A 6,315-nucleotide genomic window follows, 5' to 3' on the forward strand; every position below is an offset into this window, starting at 1 on the left:
AAAAAGGGCGGGATTAGGGTTAGGTCAGACTGTCTAACATTTATATATACTACGCACGGGTCATATTCACTGTAAAATATAGTCTGTATTGTATAAAGTATATATAGAAAAGTATATATAGAAATGAAATAAAAAGTTGATGTTAAATAAGGTCTAAAGTATATATAGAAATGAAATAAAAAGTTGATGTTAAATAAGGTCTCCAATTTTTATTTATATTTTAAAATTTTACTTGATAAAAAGATCTTATTAATTTTGGTTAAATTTAAAGGTCTCGTATTTGAAAATTTCTGCTCTCCGTTGTACTTTATTCCACATCAGTTATTATACAATCAAACTTGTTATTTCTTTAAATTTCTTTTTTGGAATAAGACAACAAATAAATTCATTAAGTTAAGGCACAATAGTATGAGTCTAATAGGTTTAGATCATACACCTTTTGCTCCGCGCATATTTGCAACTTTGAATTACACCAAATACTTAAAGCAACACCAATGTATCACAAATTATACATACATAATTAATAAACACTTATAGTATTCTTGTACAAAAACAAAAAAACACTTATAATATTTATTTGTCACCTGTACCATTGCTCTTATGTATTGCATGATCAGCACTTTTTTCATTCCTCATTGAGTATATCACAACAACATTCTGGGTCTACCACAACACCAAAAAACCATTGCAAAATGTGAAAAAAGCGTTGTTGTTAGCTACCAGGACGGTTTCTCGTCCGTGGCAAACCGAGGCGTTGTCTTATAATTAGAAAACGTTTTTGTTCACATACCGCAACAACGTAGGAAAAAGCGTAGTAATAGGCGCCATAAGAGAACGGCTTTCAACAACCAAAATAGCAACGCTTTTTCTTCGTTACCAGTAAGAAAACCGTAGCAAATAGTACATTTTGGAGAACGCTTTGCAGGGGATATCTTAACGACCTTTTGCCGTTGCTATTACGTAAACCGTTCTCAAAGACCTGTTTCTTTTGGCTCTTCATAACTACCCCAACAATTTCTAACTGTTGTGAAAGATATTTTTTTAATTATTATTATTTAATACTAAATAAAAATCATTGTCAATCATTCTTATTCGACTTATAGGAACCATAACTTTAGTAAAACATTATTCGTATAAAAATTATAAAATTGATATAAGATCTTAAATTAAAAAATTACATAAAATCAAATACTTGTCAATCATCATTGATCCGCACAACAAAATTACATCATAAATTTTCTAAGTCTTTAATGTATACCCTAAGATATATTGTAAATTATCATTTTTAAAAATAACATCTTCAAAAATAACAATCAACATCTATTAGAAAAAAACTTAAGCATCAACATTTGTATCTCTTCATCTTCTTGCAAATCTTGAATTCTTCATCAATATATCATCATTATTCATCTACAAAATAAAATTAATATGTTCAATAAGTAAGGTGTACAAAAATCCCCTTTGCACTATCAAAATTCCAAACATGGTAAATCATAAGCAAACAACTATACACATGGAATAACCATTAGGCTAATAGCAAACAAAATAACTAGTCAACAGAGGTACACTATGATGCTTTATATGTTATGAGCTAACATTTTTTTAGAGCCTTTGTAGACTTGGGGCCATTTGAATTGACCTATTTTTGAGTTCATGCAAAACAACTATGTAAATAAATAAGTTTTTTTGCATTATTCATAAGCTTCTCAAGGTAATTTTTGAAGGAAAAAAAAAACAGCTTATGAAGATACGATTTACGTTAGTGAGAATTTATGAATCAACATAAAAACTTATTTATTTGTATAAACTATTTTTCATAAGCTTAAACTTATTTATTTGTATAAACTATTTATTAGTCAATCCAAATCGGCTTTGACCACATAAGACTTATAGTTTTCTATATCCTACGAAACTTTAACTAACAGAAACAAAGAGAAAGAGATGAAAACCTTATTTATACCACAAAAAAGACAAAAATTGAAGGCTACTTATTACCACATAAGAGAAATAGATGAAATCTGCCCGCTTTGACCACATAAATTTTTTACTTTTCTATATCTTAGGATTTCGATCAAGTTGTCGAGCTTCATTGAAGGCTACAAAATTGATGATTAATTACCTGTCAATTCGGGGAGATAACACAAAGACAACAATATAGTCAAGGAGAATAGAAAACAAAAAGAGATACACCAATGAAAATTTAATGAGTTAAAATTAATAAAATTATAGTTAAAAGGTAAAAGTCAAATTTGATGAGCAATCATGGAGGAAATAAATACTGTGGAACCGCAATTTTCAAGTCAAATATAAAATCAAAAGATTTAAAAAAAAAAAAAGGTCAAACGAGAGAGGGTGAGAGTGCACCAAACCACCACTAATTGGACATGGGGTGAGGAAACTAATATCTCTTTGATGCTATCAATTAGGCCCTATACAAGACAAACAATATAAAAGCCAACCAATAATAAAACTTAATTATATAGAAGTATAGAACCCATGTATTCATGTCATAACATGATTCACACTACAGTTAAAAAGCCACATTCTTTCATCCCAAATGACAAGGCACAAAGAATTGGGATTCCATTTTGTCTTTATGGAACTATGTTTTATCATTATATAGTACTAAAATGTATCTGTTTGGAATCATTAAAAAGTATAAATGAATTACACTATACTTTAAATTCATAATTCAACTCTTTAGAGAACATGTTAATTGATTAATACATATGTAAGAAAGGAATGAGAGTATAAAAAAGTTCAGAGGAATACCCATCCTAACTGCAACTTGTGTTACTAGCAGCTTTATCTCATTATATCCATTTAGTACAACATGCTCAACCTATGAAGAAAAAACATACGAAGAAAAATTCAGAGTATGGAGAGTAGAAGAACTGACTACAAGAATTACAAGTTATGAAGCATGTACACTCTTCATATAAGGCATGTCCTGTTGTCGGATATGAATCTTGTCCGACACCGACACAACACTAAGACGTAAGATTACATTGAATTATGTCAATTTTTTAAATTATTATGGGTGTCGCGTGTCTATGTAAGTCTGTGATTCATTGATTAAAAACATCCATGGAAAATCACCAGAAACATAAACAAACATATTTCAATAGTAAATATTAAATATAAATAAACATATTTCAAGAGTAAATATTAAGCTCAAATGCCTATGAAAGATTGATCTAGTGACATACAATTTTCATACCTTTTGAAGCCTCCTTCCAAAACTACAATCACGAGTGGACCCATTGCCCCTCTCTCCTTCTCCATCTTCCAAGTAATCCTCAAACCTCAAACCTCAATCTTAATGACATTAGGATTTTCTTTCCTTCTCTTTTGTTGAAATTTTACCATATAACATTGACCAAAGTTCAACAATTGTAACGATAATTACATAGATAATTCACTATGATAAATAAATAAATAATTGATCATTTTCTGAATGAAATTATCTTCAATATGTAAATTGAAATAAAAAAGTTGAAATAGGAAAGCAGGGGCGTGAAAAACCCTATAAAAAAAATTACGGTGAAATAAATCCTTTTCTGGAAAAATTGAATTCAAAATTGGAGACAAATTAAGATTTGGGATATTCAACAAAAGAAACACAATACAGGGAATTGAAAAAGGAGGAAGAATACGCACCAATTACAAAAAACAAGTGGGGATTAGAAGACAAAGATTGATCTGATTGTGAACCATAGATAGTTTTCCTTTTTTAGGCATCACGCATCAGAAGTTACACAGGGAAAAACTATCTCTTCTGATAGTGGATCTGGCGAGAACAAAGAGATAAACTATTCCTCGGTGGATTTGACTATGGCGGCGGTGAACCTGTGCAAGAGTGGATCTGGCGTCGACCCAGGAAGTTGAATGGTTTGGTGTTCTCTTCTGATCTGCGATAGTTGTGATGACTCTGAGGGAGGGTATCATGAATAATGGAATTGGGAATAGAGAGAGAATTTTTTTGGTGGTGTATACAGAGAGAGAGAGAGATTGAACACGGTAGAATAAAAAACGAGTAATTAGCCAAATACCCCCCCCCCCCCCCCCCCCCCCCGAAATTGCAAGGCGCGTCAATTACCCCCTGTAGTTAACGAAATATCAATTACCCCCCCGAAATTGATAAACGTTAGTCAATTACCCCCCTCCGTTAATTTCCTCCATCCAACATGCTGATGTGGCAGTTAACTGCCCACGTGGCACTGCCACATGGTCAGAAAAGGCATGCCACGTCAGAGGGGGGTAATTGACTATATTTTTTAATTTTTTTTTGATTTTTTTTTTTTTGAATTTTTTTTTTGATTTTTTTTTTGAACAAAAATATGATTTTTCCTTGCAAATTTATGATAATTGATCACTACTATGAATCTTATTCCTTCTATATGCTAATTTATATGACTAATATATGCCACTGTCATTATTATCACTACTATATAATGTGCTTATACAGAGATAATTCTGTCATATAGATGTTCTATGCTTATACTGTCATTATACTGTTCTATGCTTATACTGTCATTATAGGTAGCATACTTAAATGATGATTTCACAGAGATAATTCTGTCATATAGTAGCATACCTTAGTCATAGATTATAAACTTAGACACTCATGCACCTAGACACTGCAGGCACCCAGACACTGCAGGCCGCAGAAACACGCCACCAGCCACAAACAGAACTAGCATAACAGGTTCTGTCAAAACATAAGCCCAAATAATTCAAATACAGGGGGGTTTTTGACCATTATTGATAAACTACAGGGGGTTTTTTGACCATTATTGATAAACTACAGGGGGTTTTTGACACGAACTTGTTGGAACAATAACAACACAAACAACTTAGAACAATAGCAGCACAAACAGCTTAGCATAATTGCCTCTTACATTTGTTTCCAATACACATAAGAAAATACTTATAACAACAATACATATTTCATATAACTATTGTGAACCAAGAATTTTAATCAAAACTACCAACATACACAACAATACTATCATGTACTTCAATAAAAATCAACATGCAAAGCTTCCATTATCATTTTCATCATTATTAAGCCCTAAAGCAAGCTTCAATTCCCCCTCTTCTGTCCAAATCGAAACACACCATCAACTTCACATTATATAGTAGTGATAATAATGACAGTGGCATATATTAGTCATATAAATTAGCATATAGAAGGAATAAGATTCATAGTAGTGATCAATTATCATAAATTTGCAAGGAAAAATCATATTTTTGTTCAAAAAAAAAATTTCAAAAAAAAAAAATTTCGAAAAAAAAAATTTCAAAAAAAAATTAAAAAATATAGTCAATTACCCCCCTCTGACGTGGCATGCCTTTTCTGACCATGTGGCAGTGCCACGTGGGCAGTTAACTGCCACATCAGCATGTTGGATGGAGGAAATTAACGGAGGGGGGTAATTGACTAACGTTTATCAATTTCGGGGGGGTAATTGATATTTCGTTAACTACAGGGGGGTAATTGACGCGCCTTGCAATTTCGGGGGGGGTATTTGGCTAATTACTCAATAAAAAACTAACTTTTTTTTAAATAAAAAAATAGAAAATATAAAAAATATTAATCCATAACGGTTACTCATGAAAAAAAGAAAATCAATGTACTTGGTCAACAGAGTAAAACAACCGTTCCTATTTTTCTATACCAGGACGGTTTTTTTACCGACAAAAAAACAGGCGTTGCTTTAGGCCTAAAATGTTGTAGTGTATCTTGTGCTACATTTATGCATAAACCAGTATACCCAACAGCTAAATTATCTTCCTTCCTACTTCAGTATTTTTAACTTCAACAAAGAAGCAAAAACCTCCATACATGTTTGCCAAATGCCTTGCAACAACAGTCCTGAAACTCCAATAATTGACATATCTTTCTCTCGCAATATAAACCTCCAAAAATTGCATTAGTGAACGCACACATATATGACAATCATGAGATATTATTGCATTAGTAAACCTCCAAAAATCATGAAATTCAATATACATGATGTGGATTATTTATGCAAAAATGAAGTCTCCCACATAAGATATAATGATTTTTATAAAGTTATCGTTTGCTGGACAGGTTGTTTGTAACAGAAAAGCAGGATATCAAAACTGTAGTTTGTAATGCTTAGTAAGGGAGAAGACATTGGACTAACAGCTAAGTAGCAGAATTGTATTTATTTATAGAGCAATTCTAAAATACTTCATGCATATATTGCAAGCATTTGTGCAAAGAATAGATGGAAAAGAATAGATGAAAGACAATTTTAAAAAGACAGCTCAAAATTAAATACACCA

At 31.6% G+C, this 6,315-nt stretch overlaps 1 long non-coding RNA gene across 2 annotated transcripts; it reads right to left on the bottom strand.

The window, feature by feature from the left end:
- Window positions 1-1,179: 1,179 nt before the first annotated feature.
- On the bottom strand, window positions 1,180-4,019 carry LOC146918863 (uncharacterized). 2 transcript variants are annotated; one of them, XR_015011247.1, is made up of 5 exons: window positions 3,661-4,019; window positions 3,221-3,348; window positions 2,773-2,842; window positions 1,996-2,119; window positions 1,180-1,410 (listed from the first exon to the last, which is right to left on the bottom strand). It is a non-coding gene; the product is annotated as an uncharacterized LOC146918863 (long non-coding RNA). The 2 variants fall into 2 exon arrangements; XR_015011246.1 differs by having other exon boundaries at window positions 3,221-3,421.
- Window positions 4,020-6,315: the final 2,296 nt, after the last annotated feature.

This window comes from Medicago sativa, chromosome 5 (assembly GCF_051527215.1).
Source record: "Medicago sativa cultivar Bolivia chromosome 5, Bolivia_mono, whole genome shotgun sequence".
Taxonomy (NCBI): Eukaryota; Viridiplantae; Streptophyta; class Magnoliopsida; order Fabales; family Fabaceae; genus Medicago; species Medicago sativa.